The sequence below is a fragment of the Panthera tigris genome, chromosome A1 (assembly GCF_018350195.1).
Source record: "Panthera tigris isolate Pti1 chromosome A1, P.tigris_Pti1_mat1.1, whole genome shotgun sequence".
NCBI lineage: Eukaryota > Metazoa > Chordata > Mammalia > Carnivora > Felidae > Panthera > Panthera tigris.
Window position 1 is genome coordinate 24,257,284 of NC_056660.1, and position 24,951 is coordinate 24,282,234.

Below are 24,951 nucleotides of genomic sequence, written 5' to 3' on the forward strand. Positions count from 1 at the left end.
CCTTTGTGTCCTACAATTCAGTCAGATTTTTTCAACTGCCAGAGTCCCGTGAAATGAACAGCTTTTAGCTTACAGCCTTCACTTTCTTAAAAAAAAAAAAAAAAAAAAAAAAACTTTTAAAAAAGGTGGAGACGGAGGGCCACCTGGGTGGCTCAGTTGGTTAAGTGTCTGGCTTCCGCCCAGGTCATGATCTCATGGTTTGTGAGTTCAAGCCCCACGACTCAGGAGAGGCAGGGTGGCTGGAATAACCTGAAGGACGAAGCCGGCTTTGGTTGTGATTTTTGCCCCCTGCTTTCTTCAAGACAGTGTAACAGTTAAGGGCATAAACTAGAGCCAAACTTCTGGGGTTGTGCCCCTGAAAGGGCCACTTCACAGCAGAAAGATTGCCTACAGGTTCCTCATATCTATGCTGGGGATGATCGTGATGGTAGCTCGCCTTCCAGGGCCTCTGCGAGACTGATGAACCAATAAATCCCGTGTGCGTGGAGCCCGGGGTGACACGTGGCACACATTGGGTGGATGCTGCTGGTCTGACTGCAGCCCCATCCCTCAATTCCCATCTCCAGATCCTGTGGGCCCACTGCCTTCATCCCAACTCCCAGTTCCCCTGCGCGTTGTGGTTTTGTGTTCATTTCCGTCCCTGGCCTTCCTACCTCACCTCCCTTTAAGCCTTTCCCTAAGATGCTCCAGGCACGGCCAATGCCATATTCCACTCAGTGTACAAAGTGAATCAGGGGGTTAAGGGGGTAGGGGGTCAGAGGCAGGAGGCAAGAGCTCCCCTGCCGCCGTGGGGTTCGTTGAGGCAATGAGGACCCAACAAAACCCCAACACCGGCAAGTTTCCAATGTCAGGATGGAGATGGAACGTGGACCCAGTTTCTTGTACCACCGTGCTACGGAGATTGTGTCTTGCTTTATTTCATTATGCAGGTGAATGCTAGACCCACTGGTGAGGCGATCTAGAAGCCTACTCAGTGGTACATCTATCAGCAAGAGGATGAGTTCCAGCTGCACGCGCCAATATCTGAAGCATTGCTCTACTGCTGCTACTAACAGTAATAAAATAATGATGACGACGACGACGAAGGCCTAGGGGCGCCTGGGTGGTTGAGCCATCTAAGCGTCTGACCCTTGATTTCGGCTCAGGTCATCATCTCACAGTTCGTGAGTTTGAGCCTCGCATCAGGCTCCACACTGACAGTACAGAGCTTGCTTGAGATTCTCTCTCTCTCTCTCTCTCTCTCTCTCTCTCTCTCTCTCAAAATAAATAAATAAATAAGTAAGTAAATAAATAAATAAATAAGCATTTAAAAAATGATGATAACAATAATATCAAAGGCCCAAAGACAGCCCTTGTACACAAATTCCCTTTCCTGGAGCTTCATTAGAACAGACTCAGCCCTGAAAACTTTGGAATTTTTACCAGTTCCCCCTGTCTTCTGCTCCTCTTTGGGAGAAAGAACTCTGCCCCTAAGGCTCTGTCCCTTCCAAGGTCACTGCAATGCATTTAAGCTTTCCCATCTTGGTCCATCTTGCACGTCAGAAATGTTTCTCTGGTGACATTAGGTTTTCTCAATATATCTGCATTCATTAATCCACATCTTGCAGGATCAGTCCAGGCCAGAAAAAGGAAGGAACTTCTTTTGGTCTCACAAGCAAGTTCATCTTTCAAGCCCTGCTGTAAAATATACATTCACTGGTCATTTATCAGTCTTACAGATTTGTCCCAGATCAAAAAAGCAAGTGTCCCCAGTTCCAATGTCAGTGCCCCTGGAACACAAAGCAGTATGCTACATGCTAACACTACAAAAAGCCACGGAATCCCTTATACTTCTTAGTGGTTTTGCTCTTGTCATTTCAACTGCTGGTTAGGATGCAAATTGCAAATTGCACCCTGTAGGATTTCATATCCCATTCTAACAACACAGGATTCCAGTAAGGAGATCAGAAAAAGTAAAATAAATGAAGCTCTTTCTATTATTTTCAGATCTTTAGAAACATCTACAGTCAGCTTGTAATCTGATCACAAGTGATAGAAGTCATTTTAAAACTTCTTCACAGAAAATAGTTCTTCTATAAGGCAATTTTCCAGAGCTAGCTCACTACCAAATAAGAATGTTTGGGTTGAAAGAGACTTAATTTTTTAAAAACTGGAGGCAAGGGGGGGGGGGGGAGGGCGGCCAGGAGAGAAACAAATTCTATGAAAAGGCCTTGGGGCTAGAAACTCAAAACAAATGTTCATGCCAAAATGCCCAAGAGCTTCCCTTGCCCCGGGCTCCTTCAGTAGCCACTTTCTGGACCTGCCCTTCTCAGGTACAGACATAGTCTTGTCAAATTACCCTGAAGTTACACAAAGTTAACAAAGTTACAATGCAGGAAGTAAGATCAGGCACCTCATGGTTCAATATTTTAAGTTGCAAGATGGTGAACAATGAGACAGATGTTTCTGAAATTAGATTTAACTGACAATTATTTCAATGTCCACACTGCTGACGGAGGTCAGAGACACAGCAGGCAGCTAGCTGCCTTTGGGTGAGTCTGCAGAAAAATTAACTCTGAAAGGTGTGAATATGGTGAAATGTGGTAAGGTGATTTAGGAAAGAAACTAAAGGTTATTTGCTTTGTTGTGATTACAGAGGTGTTATTACCTCTTTATTGTTCACATCATCAGACTGATACTGACCAGCCCCAGAAAAGGAGCCGGCTTTCCCCTCTATTCAACTCAGCTGGAAGAGGGACTAATATAGAGAAAAATCATTTTTTTCTCACTAGCTATAAAACGGGCATATATGGAAACACCATTCCCGATACAGAAAAAATAACCATAGGCAAAAAACACAGAGCATGTCAATCGATCTAATATTGGCATCTTGATCCATGGAATTCTATAGTGGTTAATATCACTCTGATGGGTTAAAAAAAAAAAAAATGATTACTGATGACTACCGAAGGTCCAGCCTAGAGTTAAGTTGTGTGCGGTGGGCTCGTATCAGGTGACAGTCTGCAAACTCTGCCCATAATTAGATGCTGCAGTCGAGCACATGACCACACTCCTGCTCGGCTGAGTCAACCAGACCAGGTTTCCAAAGACCATTCCTTTGGCCTATTTTGTTTTCATTCCCAAGTCTATATACAAATTCTTGAAAACGCAGCCCCTTTGCCCTGCACACAACAAGTCCCCCACCTACACACCTGGGAAAACCACGTTCTATACAAATTCTTGAAAATGCAGCCCCTTTGCCCTGCACACAACAAGTCCCCCACCTACGCACCTGGGAAAACCACGTTCTTCATGAGAGAGGGAACGTTTAGCAGAATGTAGATTTCCCTGCAGAGCTAGAGACAGCCAGTTAAAATCATTAATAACACTCTTCCTCCCCAGAGAGCTCTCCCACAGCGTGCATCCCCTGCCCTTCCAGACAGGAGAGCCAAACCCTGGGCTGCCACCTCCCAAGATGTTAGCATCTTACTGCATAATTCAGGTGTTCCCAAATCCAGCCTAGTGACTGCCAGTTGATTCTCCACCAGCTCATGGAGGCCAGCCACCAAAGCCATTTCGGTTCTCAAGGGACTGCAAAGGACCAGCACATTAATTTTGGAGGGAATAAGAGAATTGAAAAACAGGGATAGGCTACTGTAAAGAAGAAAAACACAGTACTTCAGGCTGAATGCTGGTTCTTACAATCCAGAAAGGCAATCAGAATGTATCCAATTGTTAATCAGATGAGACAAAGACTCTTTTACTGTTTGTACATTACCAGGCTCCAGTCTTCATATTTTCCTCCCAATTTTAATGAGACCCTCCAGCTGCTATTAATGTGTCATCCTTTTGCTTCTGCAACTCACTAAAAACAGCACTGTTTACACAAGGTGGCACCCATGCCTGGGAACTGTCAGGGAAGCAGAGCCATTGTCTGCACGGGAAGCTTCCAAGGCTGGGCAGAGTGGTATTATGTCATGGAGACTTTTATACTACGTGGGCGCCACAAAGCACACATCCTTTCTGTTCTTCCAAATTAAACACAGACGGCCATGGTTCAATTTGATTTTTAAAGCCAACCACAGCCAGGAGATTTGAAGTTAAGGCTTCCTTTCCACACCTAATGCATCTCACTGCAGGAGGGTTCCAAGAGATACCGCATGTGCATGTGGTTATAAGGGATGGAATAAAGAGTCAGGTTTTTATTTCAGCCTACAGCAAAGACTCCGTCTCTGGAAACTAAAAGCAAAGCTGACAGGAGGTGGCGGGGGGGGGGGGGGGGGGGGGGGGGGGGGGGGGGGGAGGGGGTGGTTCCCTTGACTGCCTCCACCTTTCTGCTTACAGAGTGGCTAAGCCCAGGGGCAGAACTGAGAAGATACCCCTAGCTCTTGGTCTCTGACCAACTTTAAACATCAGCAGACCGGAGGGTGGGTAGAGTTCCTTGGAGCTGCCGCCTGAAATCAGCCCGAGACGCAATTTCCTTCTTTTCTTTTTCCTTCCTTGCTTTCTTGCTATTTCTTCTCTTCTGTTTATGCCTTTATAGCTGCCAGGAAACAGCTCACTTGGGATAAAACGCAACTGCATTTTGCAGTAAGGACCTCAATACCTTCTCTCACTCATTTTACAATAAAGCCGGTTGCTATGCTGCCATCTGTCAGAATTAATTCATTTCATTCATTCTTTCTTTCAACACTATTGAGCATGCATTCTGGTAGGCAGAATTTTAAGATGGTCCCCAAGATCTCTGTCCCCCTGTTATGTATATCCTGTATAAGCCTCTCCCCTTGAATATGAGTGGGACCTGTGAATCTGACGGGATATTACTCCCATGATTATGTTACACGGCAAAAGGATCTGGCAAAAGTAATTACGTTCCCCAACTGGTTGACTTTGAATTCATAAACAGAGAGAGGCTCCTGAGTGGGCCTGACCTAATCAAGCAATGTGCTTTTTTCTAATGTTCGTTTATTTATTTTGAGGGAGGGAGGCAGAGAGGGGCGGGGGGGGGGGGGAGGGGGGGTGGGGAGAGAATCCCAAGCAGGCTCTCTGCTGTCAGTACAGAGCCTGACGCACGGCTGGATCTCATGAACCGTGAGAACATGACCTGAGCGGAAATCAGGAGTCAGACACTAAACCGACTGAGCCCTAAGGCAATGCTTTTTTTTTTTTTAAACATGTTTTTGAAGTTTGTTTATTTATTTTGAAAGAGAGAGAAAAACAGCATGCAGGGGAGGGGAGGAAAGAGACAGGGAGACAGAGAGAATCCCAAGCAGGCTTGACACTGTTAGCTGGAAGCCTGTTGCAGGGCTTGAACCCAGGAACCGCAAGATCATGACCCAAGCTGAAATCAAGAGTCGGACACTTAACCGACTGAGCCACCCAGGCACCCCAAGGCAACGCTTTTTAAAGAGGGCCTGGAACTGGGACCCTCTTTTAAAGAAAAAAAAAAAGCCACCTTGAGTTCTATAACCACAAGGAAGCGAATTTTGCCAATAATCTCATGAACTTGGAAGAAGACTGAGCCTCAGCAGAGGGGGGAAGCCCTGGCCATCACCTTGATGACAGTCTTGTGAGACCCAAGTCAGAGGACCTCATAAAACCGTGCCCTTCCTCCTGGCCCGGGGAAACTGTGACATAACAAACGCTGTGTTGTTTTAAGTGACTACGTTTTTTGTGGCAATTTCTTATGACGTAATGGAAAACTACCACAAATCCCCATGTGGGCCTAGCACTGTGCTCGGATGCTGAGGACAGAGAAATAGAGAATATAACACAATGAGGGACATATGATAAAGGCTAAGTACAAAATTGCATGGGAACATGAGGGAGCCTCTAACTCTGGCTGGGGCAGAGTGGTTGAGGACATCCAAAGAGAAGCAGCATGCTCCCCAATCTTTCAAAGGGCACCAAAGTTGACCACATTTAAAACTCAGAGCTCTAGTCAACAACAGCATTGTGAACACGTCGTGATAGCCCCTCCTGGGTCTCAGAATATACACTGATCATCGCCTTAAAGAACACAATTATTTCTGTAGAGTCCAGCAGCAAGTGACAACTTTGGTCAGGACTCCATGTTATCAGAAGGAAAGGAACTTAAATTGTGTCACTTGGGAATTTTTACACGGAGAGAACCTGAATCCTACAGAAAAAAAAAAGTGGGGGGGGGGGCGCGGGGGAATAGGATAGGATAGGAAAGGAAAAAGAGAAAAGAGAGAGAAGAGAGAGGAGAGAGGAGAGGAGAGAGAGGAGGGGAGAGGAGAGGAGCGAAGAGAGGAGAAGAGAAGAGAAGAGAAGAGAAGAGAAGAGAAGAGAAGAGAAGAGAAGAGAAGAGAAGAGAACATTACATTCTCATTTGGGGCCTGCATAAAGGGAGCACTATGGTTAAAACATGCTACCACTCATGAGAACCTCACTAAAAGCGCCTTTCGGTTTCTTGCTTCTCTAGCTTCGGGAGGTGTTATATGAACACAAGGTCCGTAGCAAATGTCTAATCCAGATGGTCACCAGCATACCTCAAGGCTGCCACTTTCTTTGGCCATAATCAGCACGTGCTTAAGGAATGCCGACTAAGCCCAACGTTTGTCCAGGCAGAACACAGGAGGCAAACCCACTGCCAAAAATAAAGATGCATTCCAAAGTCAAACATTAGTTACTTGCGGACGATGTACTGTTTTGTATCGTCCCTGCCAGGGCTTTGGCCCTCGCTCCTGTTCATCATGTTCACTCCCTCTGAATTTCCCAAAAGAGCTTCCTTACTACTTTACCAGAGGCATGAGCTCAAGGGCTTAGGAGCCAGCCTCACTCTTGCATCCCAGCCAAAAAGAGCTTCCTACAAGCATTTCAAGAAAAATCTAAATAGAGAGAAAGAAAAGATGATGTACTTAACATAAACTGAGCAAGTTGCTGTATCATTCAACTCAAATGGATCCTATCATTAATCCAAATTAAATGTCTCCGTGTTTGGGGCACCTGGGTGGCATCTGACTCTGGCTCTTTATTTCAGCTCAGGTCTTGGTCTCAGGGTCATGAGTTCAAGCCCTGCATTGGGCTCCACACTGGGCATGAGGCCTACTTTAAGAGAGAGAGAGACAGAGAGAGAGAGACAGACAGACAGATAGATAGATAAATGGCTCCTGTGAGCACACATTGATTTCCCACTGTCTTCAAGGTGCTGGACAGGGCTCAAGAAGCTTTGCTAACATTCAGTCAACTCCAGAAGCTGAAAACCACAAGCCCTGTCCAAGGCTTTGAAAAGAGAGCACTGTGTACCTATCTCCCAAACACACTTTTAGTTTAGTAGATCTACGTGACAGAGCCACGTCTCCTTCAGCTTAGAGAGAGAACCATCTGAGTGCAGAGCATAGGGATGAAAAGCCCCTCCAAGCACAGCTCCAGTGCCCTAACCACAAGGCCGAGTAACAGGGCTTTGTGTAGATAGATGGCGGTGCACGCATACCCCACGGCTGTGTGCAACTAAGTCACACAGCAGGCAACTTCACCGAAGTTTGGGATGTGGAGCTGAGCTCAAACCCACACCTATAAGATCATTAATTAACCTGCAGTGGAGAACACACTTTGCCATGCTGGTGATAATGGAGGAAAGCCGCACAGAGCCTTCTAACGGTTCTCTGCTTCCTATGGTCAGCCAGAGTCAGGACCCTAATTAAAGAATGGCTCTTATCCGTCAGGCATACTTTGACTCGATCTTTTCAAGTTATCTCATCGCCCACTAGCCAAAAGAATCTGTTATTGTAACATTCAAGAATGTACTTGTAGGGGCGCCTGGGTGGCTCAGCAAGTTCAGCGTCCAACTCTTGGTTTCAGCTCAGGTCATGATCTCATGGTATTTGTGAGATCGAGCCCCACGTTGGGCTCTGTGCTAACAGTGCAAAGCCTGCTTGGGATTCTCTCTCTCTCTCTCTCTCAAAATAAATAAATATTAAAAAAAAAGAATGTAAATATTTAATGTAAATTTCATCCTAAGACTAAGCAGAATCTTTAACATTACTGCTGCCCAAAAGAATTTTGCTGGCTGAATTTATCCAAACGAACCAGGAGAAGATGAAGAAAAACCAATAAATATCCCACACACCAAAATGGAAAAAAAAATTAATACCAAGCAACCAAAAGTAAACACGTATTTATCATAAACAGTTTTAAGTTACTTGGTTGACTTTTTAAAATCTTTTACAATGCTGAGGTTTGTTTGCCTTCCTTTTAAAAACCTTAGAACATGCACATAATGGTTTATATGTTTGAAGAGAGCAAATATTTGAGATGAAACTGCTTTAAAAAGCAGAGAGGGGGACCCACAAATAATTATTTTAAGTCTCCAAACAGATGAAGAGAAAAAGGTATGCCGTTTATCAGCCAACCATACAACGTGGTCTGAAAATGCCTCTTCTTCCCTGATCGTGCCATTGAAAATGGTCTCTTTCCCTGTGTGTCACTTGTCACCATTGGTCACGATATGTCCAGGCTCCTCTCCACTAGACAAAGTGGCAGCTCCACGAAGTCAAGCACCGTGTTCACTCTATGCACTGTATACGAATCATCCAGCATGGAGCCTGGCATTCATTCACGTGTCCACTTTATTCATTTATTGAGCTCAAATATTTACAAACCTCCTACCATGGGCTAGACACTGTCCTGGGAACTAGTGGTACTTGTTACAAGAGAAAAAGACAAACAAGGTCTCTGCCAGCATTTGATGGTGGCAGGGGAGAAGGACAACAAAGAAGCAAACAAAAGGAACAAGTAATAATAGCTGACAGTTACGAAGTGTTTCTCATACGCCAGGCACTGCTTTACATCCCTTACATACTCAATTTCCCAAAGCCCTCTGAAATAGGTACTGGGCGGGGCTTTCCCAGTGACTTGCCCAAGGTCACCAGGCCAATAGGCAGAAACGCAAGAACCCTAACCTTAACTGCCTTGAATGTGGTTCCAAGCCACTAGGCACACTGCTGTGTGATCCGTTGCCGACTTGAATACCTGGTCTCCAAGCCCACGACCTAAACAACTACTGCGGTTTCCAACCCCTTGGATGGTCACAGCAAAAAGGAAGCCAGTGACAGAGACGTGGTGATTTGAGCGCTTTGCTATTTCATCTGGTAAAGCTCTCACATCATGTACATTCTAAGGGAGCCCCCACAGCCCTGGAAGATGACCTGCCTGGCCCACTTCAAGAAAACCCAGTGCACACAGCCATCACCGCTCAGTTACATGGCACAAAAGGCCAAGTGTGGAAGAGAGTTGGTGCCCACCACTCAAGGATCTACACTTGAGTCTCTTCTGGCACTCAGGCTAACACATTGCCGTAAGACCACTGGCAACTGTTCTCTCGGCATGCAGCATACTCCACAGAATCACGCGACGGGCAAGAATCAAAGTGGGGGACATATTCCAAGATCCAGAAACCGGACCCGATCTCATCGCGCTGGGTCACTTGCGCTAACAGCCCAGACACGCAAGGTGCGCTGGGCAGTCAGAGACTGTGCTTTGATCAACAAAACTCTACTATATATTTAAAACTTAAAGGAGTCCCTTTCTTGTTGTTTGGGTTTGTTGTTTTGTTTTGTTTTGTTTTGTTTTGTTTTTTAATAATAGTTAACTACTCTTTTTTTTTTTTAATCTTTATTTATCTTTGAGAGAGAAACAGCGTGTGAGCAGGGGACGAGCAGAGAGAGAGGGAGACGCAGAATCTGAAGCAGGCTCCAGGCTCCGAGCTGTCAGCACAGAGCCCAACGCAGGGCTCGAACCCACGAACCGTGAGATCATGACCTGAGCCAAAGTCAGAGGCTCAACAGACTGAACCACCCAGGCGCCCCAATAATAGTTAATTACTCTTAAGGGTGAGCCCTGGGTGAATTTCAGTGGTCTACAAATCCATCAAGGACAGGGCCCAGGGTAAGCTTTTAATTCTGTACCTGAGAAGGGCGGGTGAAGTGGGGAAACGGCTGATTGGAGCAGGCTAAAAACACAGCAACTTAAAAAATGTGAACAGAAATCCTAAGTCATCCTCTCCTGTCTTTTAATTTTAGACATTCCTGCTCTACCACAGTAAAAGTCAGGAAAGTATGAAGTACATCTCCTAAGATAAATGAAAAATTCTGTGGTGGCCATGCCATTCGAGAATCGATTCCACCTCACCTTTGCTGTGTATCGTCTCTTTTAAAAATCTAACTTCTGGGGCGCCTGGGTGGCTCAGTCGGTTAAGCGTCCGGCTTCAGCTCAGGTCACGATCTCGCAGTCCGTGAGTTCGAGCCCCACGTCGGGCTCTGGGCTGATGGCTCAGAGCCTGGAGCCTGATTCCAATTCTGTGTCTCCCTCTCTCTCTGCCCCTCCCCCATTCATGCTCTGTCTGTCTCTCTCTGTCTCAAAAATAAATAAATGTTAAAAAAAAAAAAAAATCTAACTTCTTTACGGGTTCCACTCTTCCCTACTAGAAGATGTCTTACATACTCAGGCTTTTCTAACAGAATAAAGGGAACCTTTTTTTTTTTCAATCAACCTAACACTAATTGAAAAGTTTCACTAATATCCACCGGGGCCCTGGAGAGAACAAAAAAGGAAATAAAAGGCCCTGGAGAGAATTAAGAGAAAGAAATATAGATGGAGTTTCTCATGCACAGAGCAAAGCATGTCTAGGGGCAGAAAGACCTGGTTTAATTTTGATGTCTCCACTTATCAGCTCTGTGACCTGGAGTAAATCATTTAAATTGAACCTTGGGGGGCACCTGGGTGGCTCACTTGGTTAAGTGATCGGCTTCGGCTCAGGTCATGATCTCACAGTTTGCGGGTTCGAGTCCCGTGTCAGCACTGTGCTGATGGCTGAGAGCCTGGAGCCTGCTTCGGATTCTGTGTCTCCTTCTCTCTCTACCCCTCCCCTGCTTGTGCTCTGTCTCTCTCTCTCTCAAAAGTAAATAAATGTAAAAAGAAAAGAAAAATTTAAAAAAAAATTGACCCTTGGATTTTGGAGGCTGTGATACCTAATTTTTAGCCTTAGTGTAAAAATCACACGAGCTGACTTCCTTTTATGCCAGTCCCTGGTAAAGAAACAATAAATGTCACGTTCTTTTCTTTCCATTACCTTCAAGGAGTTTGCCAGGAGTCAAGAGTAGGATGTGACCACTCAAGTCAAAGTGGATTTGAATCTCAATTTCTCCACTTAGTACCTGGACATTCCTCTCTGAGCCTCAATTTCCTAATCTGTCAGATAGGGAGAAAAAATATACTTACCTCCTTGGGGACTGCTGGAGAAAAGCCACCTAACGTGCACAGCACAACACCAGACCCAATAAATAAAGCGATTATCATTCTTATTGTTCTGAATTGGGAAGAATAGACATGAAATTAAAGAATAACTGAGGGACCTGATAACTTAAACCACCTGGTTCAGACCCAAAGCCTGAAGCTCAGAGAAGATGGAGGTGAATGGGGAGCGTAGGAGGCTGGGATCAGGGACATCACAGAAGAAGAGGCAGGAGCTGAGATTTGGGGATGACTGACAGGCACTGGAGTACTGGAGTTTTATTTTTTATTGTTTTGTTTTCTGTTTTATTTTACTTGGCAAATGCAGAGAGGAAAGCAAAGGTATGATCAAAGGCAAAGTAGGGCCAGTTAACCCAGAACATATGGGGACACGACAGGAAAAGGCAGCTGGAGCCCCAGGGGTCCTTGAGGAGGGTGTGAGGAAAACCCAGTGGGATAAGAAGGGTGGCGCCAGAGTCCAGGACCCATCAGATCTGCCAGCAGGCGGCTGACCCTGGCTGGGCAGGCAGGAGAGAGCCACAGAAGGAGGCTGGGCAAGGGGTGTGCCGGTCACAGGTGTGATGTAGGAAGTCTGGAAGTGATACGCCACATGGTCTTCGTGCTACAGCTACAGCCAGGGAGTAGACAAAGTGCTCCCCTTTCTCCAGGAAAGGGCAGTCCTTTCTAAATGACAGTGTGCATGGTGGGAAAGGGGGATGCTTTACAGTCAGACAAATGAGATTCAAACCCCGGCTCCCCCATGTCCCATGTGGGGATCTTGGGCAAGCTGCTTAATACCCACAAGCCTCAGTTTCTGTACTTGATGACATTTAAGGTACATGACACCAGAGGCGTCTGGGTGGCTCAGTCAGTTAAGCGTCCAACTTTGGCTCAGGTCATGATCTCAGGATTCGTGGGTGTGAACCCCGCATCAGGCTCTGTGCTGACAGCTCCAAGCCTGGAGCCTGCTTCACATTCTGTCTCCCTCTTTCCCTGCCCCTCCCCCGCTTATGCACGAGCACTCTCTCTCTCTCTCTCTCTCTCTCTCTCTCTCTCCAAAATAAATAAATGTTCAAAAAAAATTTTTTTAAATAAGGTAGATGACACCTATCATATAGGCTGGGGAGAAGAATGGGATCCTGTCTGCACAGTGTCTGGAACCCAAGAGACGTACAACCAATGCTCTTGGGCCATGGACTTCGTTAGCCAACATCAGCAGCCCAGTGGTCGTAGAAAACAACTCAGTATCAGTTTTGTCCATCAATAAAATAAAATGCCACTCATAAATAGAATATTTTATAGTATGTCTATGCAGACTGTTAACAAGCTGTTCCAAAATAAAGAAAATGAAGATCAAACAATCTGTCCACTACAATAGAAATATCAGTCTTCTAACAGTGAGGCACTGATTCGGCCATAAAGACCCAATTATTCTGTGTTTTAAAATAGCCCGTCAACGGGAATACACAGCACGCAAAGAGCTAACATACACATTGCAAACGGTCTACTTTGTAAGTTGAATAATGGGTCTACTTTACTAAGTTACAATTTATAAACAAAAAATGCCCCCATCTGCAAGGGTAGAGTTCCCTGAGTGCCGCCAAATGCACACACCTGGGTACTCCCCATTACAATCAAGACACGGACTGTTTGCACCACACCTTGTACCTTCCCAGGTGATCACATCCCCACCCCCAGTCCCAGCGTCCTGCCGGCTCTCTGTCCTGTGTCTATTTCACTATCATCATTTAAATCATGCCCACATTTTGTGTAGACTCCTTTTACACACACTATATTTCAAACATTTTAAATGAGTACTGCGTTTTGCCCACTAAAATTAACAATGAATGCCAAACACCTTCCTGTGAGGGTTTCTTGGTGTTAAAGTTAAAAAGAGAAACCAGCCAAAGGACATACAGCCAAAGGATAGCAGTACGGGCAGTTGACAGAGATGGCCAGGATAAACTCTTCTGATTCTAGACCTGATCTGATGGTAACTGGGGAGGGGTGCGGGGGAAGGGCGGGGGGATGTGCAAGTCACTTCATTGGTCTCCTTTTCAGTTTATCCTTAAGAGATGGTGGAGCACCTGAGTGGTTCAGTCCATTAAGCATCCGACTCTTGATTTCGGCTCAGGTCATGATCTCACAGTTTGTGAGTTGGAGCCTCAAATCGGGTTCTGTGCTGACTGAGCAGTGCCTGCTTGGGATCCTCTCTCTCCCTCTCTTTCTGCCCTGCCTCTGCACGCTCTCTCTCTCTCTCCCTCCCACTCAAAAAATAATAAATAAACTTTAAGAGAGAGAGAGAGATGGTGTCTATGGTCCCGTATGAGTGGAGTGATCATAGGACTTAGCGTCCAAATCAGGAGCTGCTATCATCCATTAAGCCAGCGCAAGCGGTATAAACCAAGCTGGACTTAGCATGAGGCTACTTATGTGCACCCTGTAAGAGCACGTCTTATGATGTGTACAGTGACCAAATGTTCTCTTCCAAACTGAAAGTGTTGCAGATCACAAAGTGGTATGTTTGAAAGCTGACGTCTCTCATCCAAAACTCATGAGGCTCATCAAGCAATCTACCTTGCAGAATTGAGAGGTTACAACCAAGGCTGCCAGAGGAGAGAAGGGGCCTGAGACACTGACACACTAGAGAGCACGACGCACCCCACACAATGAAACGAAACAACCACCTTAGAAAGAGGCAGGCTGCCTGATTATGCAAGCACTTAGCTGGGGTACCCTCTCTTTGTCATCCCCTCTCTAAGAGGCAGACATTGGAGGCTCTATCAGGGCATATTACCTCAGAACTCCCACTGTGCAAATTTCATATTGAGATACCAAGTCCGCATTAAGATATCAGGACTCTGGGGGCGGGAGGGGTGCAGAAGCAAGCCTGTACAGCCACCAACTGAATTTCATAAACCAGATCAGACTTAGGCACCTTAGCAAGCACAGAGTTATAGCTTCCTTTAAAGTACTGCATAGATACAGGAAAGCATCAATTGTAAATATCTGAATAAACCACAGCCAGCGTTTATTGCAAGACTACAGCCACAGGAATGAATAGCACAACTAAAACTAACTTTCATTTATCCAGGCTTTCTAAAGGCCAGAAAAACACATATAATTGCCTAAAATTGCATGCAGAGATTATCACCCACACCTCCGAGGGAGCTGTACAAAGAGAGGTCTATCTGCCTTCAACTGAACAATCAGATTCCTTTGACTTAGATCAATTTGCATCAACACAAAAAATTTTGGTTATTTAGCCATAAACCATGCTGCCATTTTAGCCAAAATGGGCTGCTGTTCAATCCCATTTATAAGATTGCAAAAGCAATTAATTAGTGTACTGAAGGATCTGTAGGACAAAGTAATATGCATTTTTAGAAACCAAATCAATGATTACTACCTAATAAAACTTTTAGAATATAAACACTTGTGTTACACAGGGAATGTTCTAGAAAGTAAACTACTTGCTCACTCACCCAGTGGCTCTTCATTCATTTCTCATAGTAGGGAAAAAAATCTAGTAATGTTTAAATGGGTTGTTCAATTAGGTCACATGTTATATACAGCCTAACAAAATTTTACACCAAAACTAAAAACCCTAATGTGTATTTACATTTCTAAACAACAGAAACCTTGGGGAATTTTTAAAACTAGTAATTGCTGCTTCTTTAAAATGCAGTTCTCAGAATGGAGCTGATAACTGGCTTAGAGGTGAGGATTAGAACTCACTGCACCTGTACCTGTGTCCCCCACACCCGCTTTCAGACTAGTGGGAGAAAGAAAGTAGTCCAGAATCTGAGTCCAGCTCAAGCTCCGTTATCTGAGTCACCCCAGGGACTGCCTGTCAAAATGCTATGGCCTTGATTCTCATGACAAAATCCCCTCCTGTAGTCTGTTCCTCCAGTTGTACATATTCAGTGACACCGTAACAGAGCCTGGCAAGAGACTCCAGAACTTTCCACAAGAGTTCAGACTCTGGTTCTGCTCTGTCTTTACTGGATCTACAAACCTACTATAAGCTTGCCTAACTGACACATTTCCTTCTTGGCAACAAGGACAGTACCTACCTTGCAAGCCGGTTGTGAAGACTGAAGAAATATTCCTAAGGGACCTGGATCCAGAGGACATCCCCCTTTCAGTTCCATTACCAGTAACTTCAGGATGATATTGAACCTATCACAAGCCTTTTAAAGAATTAATACCTGAATAAAGTTCAAAATAAATGCCGGATGCCAGGAAAACAGTGAGAAAAGAACAGATACATTTAAGCATTGAAGTCTATATATTCATTCTTAAAGCTTTGCCTCCTCATAGACATCTCTCACATTTTATAGAAGAATTAATTGCTAAACATCCTCAGAGCAGTTGCCAAAATGTAAAAAGATTCACAAATTGTTTTTGCCAAGAGCATAAAAAGGTTATCTATTTTAATCTAGAAAGCTTTTATTTATTTATTCATTTACTTATTTTTCTAGAAGGCTTTTAAATATTTTCTAGAGAACTTTTACTTTTTTTAGCTTTTTTTAATGTCTATTTTTGAGAGCGAGAGACAGACAGACTGCAAGTGGGGGAGGGGCAGAGAGCGAGGGAGACAGAATCCTAAACAGGCTCCAGGCTCTGAGCTGTCAGCACAGAGCCCAACCAGGGCTCGAACCCACGAACCATGACATCATGAGCTGAGCTAAAGTCAGACGCTTAACAGACTTAGCCACCCAGGTGCCCCATCTGGAAAACTCTTAAATCAGTGTCAGGACTCTTGCACAGGGCAGAGAGCTGCAAGGCAAGCCCTCCTCTGAGGCCTCACCCACTCCTTACCACCCTCCAATCCTGAGGCCAAAAACCAGCCTTGGTCCCCAGACTCTTGGCCTCGTCTTGGTCCCCAGACTCTTGGCCTCGTCTTGGTCCCCAGACTCCTGGCCTGAATACATAGTGTGGCACTGGAACACAGTTCCCCATCCTTTACTGGGAGGATCCTGGACTCATTCTTCTCATCAGCCTGGTCCCCCACAGGATTTCTCTGTCCTGATAAAATCAAATCAGACCTAAGAACGCTGTTATATTGCTAGCTGAATAGAAATCACATAAAAACTCAGAAGACCTTGTCTTGGCTCAACTGTCCTATAGCAACATAACCCAAGGAAAACCATTTCACCCTCAAATCTGGGTTTCCTCACTACATAGAATTTGGCTCTATGTAGAGCTGGAATAATAAATCCCACCTACTCCACCATCTTCCAAAGACTGCCAAAGAGTATCAGTAATGCTTACACACAGTGAAAGCACGTATACTCAAGCATTCTGGATATTAAAATCATTTTATAATGTCACAAAATTTCCAGGAGTTTAGGTTTTTTGTGCTTTAAAAAATTGAATCTCAGGGCGCTTGGGTGGTTCAGTTGGTTAAGCGTCCAACTTCGGCTCAGGTCATGACCTTGAGGTCCATGGGTTCGAAGCCCCATGGTGAACTCTGTGCTGACAGCTCAGAGCCTGGAGCCTGCTTCGGATTCTGTGTCTCCGTCTCTCTCTGCCCCTCTCCCGCTTTTGTGCTCCTCTCTCTCAAAAAAAGTAAATAAATGACCATTTTTTTAAAAACCTGAATACCTTTTCTAAAGATAATAGAGTATAAAAATAATGGCAAAGGTCAATGCCAGGCACTGAACTAAGCACTTTACACGTATATTCGTTTACTTACTCCTCAAGATAATTCTGTGATTGTTATCCCTCCTTTTATGCTGAAGAAACGGAGTCAAGGCAGGTTAAATACTCACCACGTCCTGGAGGAGCTAGGACTAAGACCCAGCCACAGTGTGCTCTTAGCCCGTATGCTAATAATATGCCAACAACTTCCAACTATTTATTTTACTGAAGAAAACGGTCCTGCACCTTCCCTCGGGAACTGCCACAGCCCTGAGGGGTAAAGAGCATTTTCACTTCTAACAAATCACAAACCTGAAGTTCAGTGAGATTCAGGAACTTGCTTCAAAATTCTAAACTTAATAAATTGAGAAGATAATACATAAAAAATATAAAAATTTTGGAGAGAAGTATTAAATTTTTTTTTTTTTAATGTTTATTTTTGAGAGAGACAGAAACAGAGTACAAGCCAGGGAGGGGCAGAGAGAGAGAGGGAAACACAGAACCTGAAGCAGGCTTCAGGCTCTGAGCTGTCAGCACAGAGCCCGATGCGGGGCTCAAACTCACGAACCGAACCGTGAGATCATGACCTGAGCCAAAGTCAGAGGCTTAACTGACTGAGCCACCCAGGCACCCCTGGGAGAGAAGTGTTTAAATTCCTGCCGGGCCAGCCCCTCCCTTGTGGAGTCCCAGGGCAGACACTCTGACTTGGGTCAACCGTAGCTCCCCATACCGGTGGGAAGGAGCACCCACGGACCCAGGGACCTGGAGGAGGGGAGGGAAACCTTCTGGCACTCAGTCGGAAAGGATAAAAGGAGAGGGAATTATCCCCATGAGGAGGGGGCTTCATTCACAGCCTGATGCCAAGATCTCCAGATTCAGAATTTCATGTCACAACTAACGCCGCGTTTTTCCAAAGAAACAATGAGAAACCACCATTAATACGAAGGCCCATCGCTGCCAGGGTTAAATAGACGGTTGGCGGGAGAACCAAACCACCACTTAACTGCTTTATTTCCACAGGAAAATGTATTCCAAGAAAAACACTGCAATGAAAGACCGCTGTGGGCCTCCAGTTTGTAGGCCAGGGACTGTCCAACACGCCTTTCAGTATTTGGAATCCCATCTACCCGGGGCCCATGCATGCCCCCCAAACCACATGCAGTAAAATCCTGAACTAACATATTTCATCTTTAACCACTATTAGTTATATATCTTATTCTCCCTGGTTTTAAACCATACATTATTAAAGATTTCACAGTAGTTTCTGGTCTTTTAGCGACCGTCCATGTGGCGGGTCCAGAAAAGTGTGACCTGAGAATTCTATGAAGGGTAGGAGTTCTTCCATCTATGCCGGGGTAGCCTCCTGGCTCCACAGAAACAGCCCTTTGGTGTCAGGCTGTGAGACTCTGCCTTGGTCCAGGAGCCTACCCACTGCCCTCCTGTGTGACCTTGGGCCTCAGTGTCCTCAGTCATTGAATGAGGGAGAGATGTGAATGGATGTTTTCCAAATATCTAAACCCCCTCTTCAAGCCACAGTCGTCAAGAAAGGCATTTCAGAAGCAGATGAACGGGAACCAGACACAGGAGGTCAGGAGGAATCCAGATAACAGCTAGAAGAGTTAGGGAGTTCCTACTATAGTTAGAACACTTAGCAAGAATTAAATGAGGCCATACCTAGAGTATACATATTTAATACATAGGTTTACATATAAAGCACTAGGATCAACATCTGGCACAGAGAAAGCACTTGATAATGTTCTGGTATCCATATAATTATTGTCCTCACAATAGCTCTACTAAATACATATTATTCCCATTCTGCCGGTGAGGGCACCGATGCTCAGGGTTTAAGCTATCTGGTCAGATCCGAGATGATGGATTAAAAGTACAGGGACTAACAGTGGGCCATGAGCAGGAACGAGGAGACAGAACAGTCCCCTGATGTAGATCTAGCACTTTCTGTGATAGGCATGGAGGGCACATATAAAAATAAAGGAAAGAAAAAAAACCTTGCCTAGCCAGACCTTCCAGGCCAATAAAGGCAGAGAAACCACTTAAACATGGGAAAAGTACCAAAGGAAGCAGGTAATAATTAGCCAAAAATGCCATAAGGAAATACTGCAAAGGCGCCTTGGGGTCATGCGTGATTCAGGGCTCAGATCTGCAAGGAGGGCTGGCGGGGAGACTGTGGAGCCTGGGGAAGGCCTGGGGACCCTGCCGAAATGAGAGTGGGAGGAAGAGAATCCTACAGGGCGGGCAGGAGGGGGAAGTGAGGGAAATGGCCTGGAAAAGCTAAATGAAGGCCATGTAGAGGAAAGTCAAGTCAGACAGTCTGCAGCTGACGCCCTTCTCTAACTTGTCACTGTTGCCTGCAGAGATAACGTGAGTCAAATCAGCTACGCTGATGGAACCAGGTCAGACATACTGATGTCACTCCTAACACTGAATGGCATGAACATCAAAAACACAAAAGGATATTAGAGGAATACGCTGTGTAGCAAAACACCATGTCTTGCACTGCAGGGGTCAGCTGTCAAAATTAAGGCCACCGAAGAAACCAGAGAAAAAACTTAAGATGGGGTCGTTTCCTGCCCATGCAGGGACAACAGTGAAGAGGAAACTCAAGACTCACTGAGCTGAGAGGTCATGGCCCTATTCATCTCTCAAGGTCTTAGGACCCCCCTCTAGCAAAAAGATTGAGGAAACACAGCCCAAGGAAGAAAAGCAAGCATCAAGGAAGATTCCAAACCCACAGAGCCTGATCCTGGTAACCAAAATGCCCTGGAAGGGTCTTGGGAACTGTAAACGGACAGCATATGAACAGAAGAGCAGCAATTTCTCATCACAGAAAAATATATTATATTTGTCATGTAAATCAAATATCGTTCTTCTCTACTTCGTTTTTGTTTCCCCATACCTATATCCTCCTTGGTGGCCGATAAAGGAGGATACGGTTGGGAAAAACTATGAACACAGACAGCAGTCTGATTATAAAAGCATTTCTCCTCTATTGCATTGCTGGAGTATGCAAGAGAAACCAAATTCTCACAGTTCGTCAACTTTCTGTTCATGTAAACAATCTCACTTTATTTCTGAATTACTTTGTGGGAACAGATGGTTTCCAAATGCATGACTTCTTACTACAGTATATGGAAGCAATACTACCGAACTCTTAAATTAAGATGAAAACACAGGCATGCTTCCAGCTTGTCTATATTGGTAGACCTAGTTTTCCCACACTAAGGCTTACGTGGAATTCTGACCTTTTTTTTTTTGTTTGTTTTTTGCTGATTTTTTTCTTTGGGTTGAACAATTCACATCTTATAGAAAAAACAAAAACAAAAACAAAAAACCTGTCTGAAATATCACAGCAACTGCAAATTTTGGAATTCTGGTGGGAAAAAAAAAAAAACAAAACCAGGAGTATCTGTAACAGAAGCCTCTAGACTTCCTTCTACAGGTTACATATAAATAAAGGCATCAGGTATGTAAATATATAGTTGGGTTTTATGCCTTATATCCTTAAATGTTTTATGATAGATTATAATATTATAACTTGAAATAATCACTGCAATTAACACCAAATTGCCTTAATCCCTAACAACTGACTCAGTCACTGGAAGAGTTCACAAATTAGTGGCATTACCAGATCTAAGCCCAGGGCAGTTTCTCCTGATGCATCTCTCAGGCAGAAGACTCCTTTTCCAAAACACGAAACCAAATCTGGAAAGGAGTGTCACAAACGGGTTTTTGTGAGGCTTACACAAGAGTTCAAGTTATGTGGCCTGACTGGTGAACCCACTGCCAGGTACCGTAAGTTGAGTTAATAGCATTTCTGTTATTTAAATTACCGAGTCTCTGGAAAAACATAATCGGTGCAGCTCCTGGAGGGGTGGGGGTGACTTTTGGAGAGAACTGAGTAAGAGAAAGTAATTGCTGCCCCTCTAAACACAAAATTATCTATCTATCTATCTATCTTTCTATCATCCATCTACTACCTATCTATACCTTTATGTATATTTATTTTGCATATTTTTATATTTCTGTATATTTATACAGAAAAATAGACATAAAGGGAAACGTAGGCAAGTACACACAAAGAGGGGAAAAAACTTATGTTTAAAAACAAGCAATGATGAAGCTAAGTATCAGGACAGAAAAAGTCTTTGGACACCCCAGAAGGACAAGAGTAAAAGGAAATTGACCTCTGAACTGATCAACACTAACACGGACTTCAAAAGGCCTTTACCCTTGAAATGTTTACCACAAAAGAATGTGTAAACCACAGCATGAAAAAATTGAAGTTTGCATAGAACTCAAAAAAAAAAAAAAAAACTTTTAGTCAATAATTTGAGTAAAAAATTTTAAGTGGTGAGGTGCCCAATTTTGGCCTAATGACCTATACTCACCAAAAATCAAATAAGATGTCGCCGTGACGGACAAACTATCCAGTGGGATCATTTCAGTGATGAAGGTCAAACCCTGGGCCATTTCTTCATAAAGTGGCACAGACCAAAAATTCCCGGAGGTTGTGTGGCCTATAATTGTACGCTATTCTTCCAGAAACTTGATTAGTGTGCTCCTGTCTCTTCAATAAAGAGCAGCCTCTAAGGCAAGCACTGAGAATAGCAACGTGTTTGTGGAGACCGTCTCTGCCACACACAGACAGACGTAAGAGCACATAGGGATGGGATTCGAAGCCGCCATATACGTGGAGTTCTAGATGTCATAAAAGCTTTCACCATTAGAAGTCCTCTATGCCTTAACAAGGAAGGAACTGATCAACAGAAGACAACATACTGTGAAGGAAAGGCTGTGAATGATCATTTATGAATGGAGAAGTATTTGGAATACGTGTAATAAGTACAGACATTTATATGAGAGCGACCACCACAACAAATGGCAGCTACAGCAATAATAAATCCAATACAACAGCAGAAAAACAATGTGAAACCAGATGTAACTATCAAAGCAGGTACGTTTTAAGAAGACACATGATTTCCAAAGTTTCATCACACGTGTAATGAAAAGTCTTTGTGGCCCAATTTATGGAACAGAGCGTGTTCTTGAGAATACATAGATTGCTTTATCAAGTCCCGTGTGAATTCCAGTGACTAAGAGAGCGCTGATATCCCAAGGATTTGGTTGCTGGAGGATGGGAGTGGGGGTGTCAGCATTCAGCAGATAAGCCTGCTCACAGATCTCAGAGAAGAGTCTCTGAGTCCATACAGACATTTCAGAGAGCTAGCTCACACAGACTAGGGTGTTAGTCCCGCAGGCTGACAAATCCCAGGCCTCAGCCATCTCCAGAGTCCTCAAATAAAAGGTCCCAAGAACCCTGCTCTCTGTTAGATCATTACATGGTGACAGTGGGGAGGGAGGACATGACCAGAGGCACAGGCTTAAATGCTCTCTCCTTCTGTTTTATGCACAGATCTTAGAGCATCAGGTTCTCACTCCCCATCACAGAAACATCTTTTCCACCGCAGAAAGCTCATGGGCACTTCTATCCAAAACCAATCCATCCTCCAAAACCTCACCCAAACCCTGCCTCGGCTCTGAAAGTCTTTCCAAACCAGCCTAACTGGAAAAACCTTTTCTTCTGAATTTCGCAGACAACGTCTATCTATGCTATTCAGCATCTCGCTTTGATCTGCTTTGAGGCTCCTGCAACTTCCTGAACTATTACCTAACTTCTCATGCATTCCTGTCTTGTCTTCACCTTGCAATCTCCTACACATTCCGCATGGGCACATACAGGACACAGAGAGTCATTTTTTTATGCCAGACTTCTACATTCCTGCCTGAGTAGGCTCTCCATTTCCCGTCCGGTGTTTCCTGCTTCCAAATGCCTCGAAAAGATACTGCCGTGATATACTCCGCCCTCTCCTTAATGACACCAGTTTTTACCAACTGTCTGTCCATCAAGTCCAAGGGCTTCCTTTTTATTTTCTAGCACCTCCTGCAATCGATCTGAGACAGACACGTTCTTTTCTTACTCTTTTCAATTCGCGTTTTCTCAGTCATATTCCACACCATCTTGAACTTCTCATCCCAAAATGACACACTTAATAAATCAGCATTGGGGGAAAAAAAGTTCACTTTCCCGATGCACGTATCTGTGTCCTTTTTTTATCAGTCCCAGTTCTATGCTTCAGTTTGTATTACCAATCACCCTTTGTGCTCTTACTGTTGCAAACCACCTCAAGTCACCTTAAATCAACGCAGCATGACTATTTCTAAGACAGGGATACTATATTTATACTATAAATCTTCCTACTCATTCTGCAAAATCAATGTCCTCATTTCTCTCCCGATCCCCCTCCAGATAGAACGGGGACTCCATTATGAAGGGACTCGTGGATTCTCTGATGGTCACGGCTGTATCCCTGGTGCCTAGAACAGCGCCTGGCCCTTAGAGGTGCTTGGTAGGTACGTGGGGAATGAATGTTGGCTGAATGAACCTCCAAACAGCCTCCGGGATTCTGCTCCTTCCACCTCTTCTCTGCTTCACAGGAAAATGGTCAAGAACATCAATGCCAAAGTGAAACCATCAGGGTCTAATCACTGGCTCACCATCTAACCAGGGGTATGATCTTGAGCACAGTACCTGACATCTCTCAGTCGCAATCTCCCCAGCTGGAAATGAGGATACGAGCAGGATTCCAGTGAGGACTGAACAGGATGGTGCAGATAAAGAACTCGGCACACGGCAAAGCCGAGCGCTAATCGCGGCTCTTTTGTTCACACTTCTCCCGTTCAGCCAATGTCACCTCTGCCACCACACCTGCACAGCTCGGCCTTTCTCTTTCTCACCTGCAGAAAGACTGAATTCTGACAACAAAACTATTCTGACTCAAATATGAGTAAATCGATAGGCTCCAAGTGAGGGCTTGGGAGTTTTTTTTCCCCTGTGAAAAATACATAGGCACTTTAGTGACAGAGCTTAGATACCTATCTACTCAGTGGCCCAGGGCCTCTATGTTTCTGCACTTATAGCTCTGTTTCCAACTCCGTTCAGGTCTGCTACATTGCCCCAGAGTGCAGTTCTGCATACGGGGCTGCCAGAAGAGGTACTTTTACAAGGAGTAAACCAAATGGTCTGTATTATACAACCCAACAGTGAGAAAAGGCTTTCTGTGTCACTCCCTGTTTTACAAGACTTATGAGAAGGTACACTTTACAGCTTGGGTCTTTAAGAATCTTCATGTGCCACTCTGATTTCAAGAGCTGTTCTGAAAACTAAATATTAACCCAGGAAAAACCACTTTCTTTATCATACGCATTACTCCTCTTACTCTGCACTCTGCTAGAACACCGTGCAAACCGGGGGTGACTTTAACTCTTGCTTTATTTTGATTTTTGCTTTTCCAAATAAAGAACAGTGACTGGTAAATATTTCTTTAGAACAAAGGGCAGAATGCATTTGGTTCACAGCCAGCTGTTGACCTGAGGCAAAGATGTTTTGCCAGAAGCAACCCCTGAATACACCGGGGTGCTCAAATTTCACCTGAAATGGCTGGCTACCTTAAATACGCTTTATCTTTTCTGGCATGTCCGAAGTTTCTACAAACTTTGGTGACATTCCCTGGCCCATAACTAACGTTGCATTTTTTGTTGTTGTTGCTGTTGGGAAATTAACGTTAAGACTCTGAGTCTTAACTAGAGTTTTCTGAGCATTAAATATGCAAGGGAGGGTCATAATTAAAAACTGGCAAAGCTCACAACCAAGTTCACCACAAGCAAAAACAGAGAGGAGAACAGGAATGCTGTTGAGCATTTACCTCACATGGCAAGATCTTAACTGAACAAGATGGTCCCTGCTTTTAAAAGCATGGGTCTCAAAGAAATGCCAACTCAGCAGACACATCACGTTCATTCAGCTTTGGGAGTAACCGTCTGCGTAACTAAAGCCAGGGAGCAACTTTCAAGCCCCCCTACTGAAGGTACAAACATGTATTATTGGTCATGCCAGTTCCATATCCAGTTCTTCCCTATAGTCTCTGGTATACTCTACTATAGCAAAAGGGAAGTAGAACTTAACAGATTTTTTTTTTTAAGTTAATGATTCAG

At 44.4% G+C, this 24,951-nt stretch overlaps 1 protein-coding gene across 3 annotated transcripts in view; it reads right to left on the reverse strand.

Moving 5' to 3' along the window:
• LRCH1 (leucine rich repeats and calponin homology domain containing 1) overlaps nt 1–24,951 on the reverse strand; it is a 201,417-nt gene that overhangs the window by 174,430 nt on the left and 2,036 nt on the right. The gene's annotated exons all lie outside the window — the stretch shown is intronic.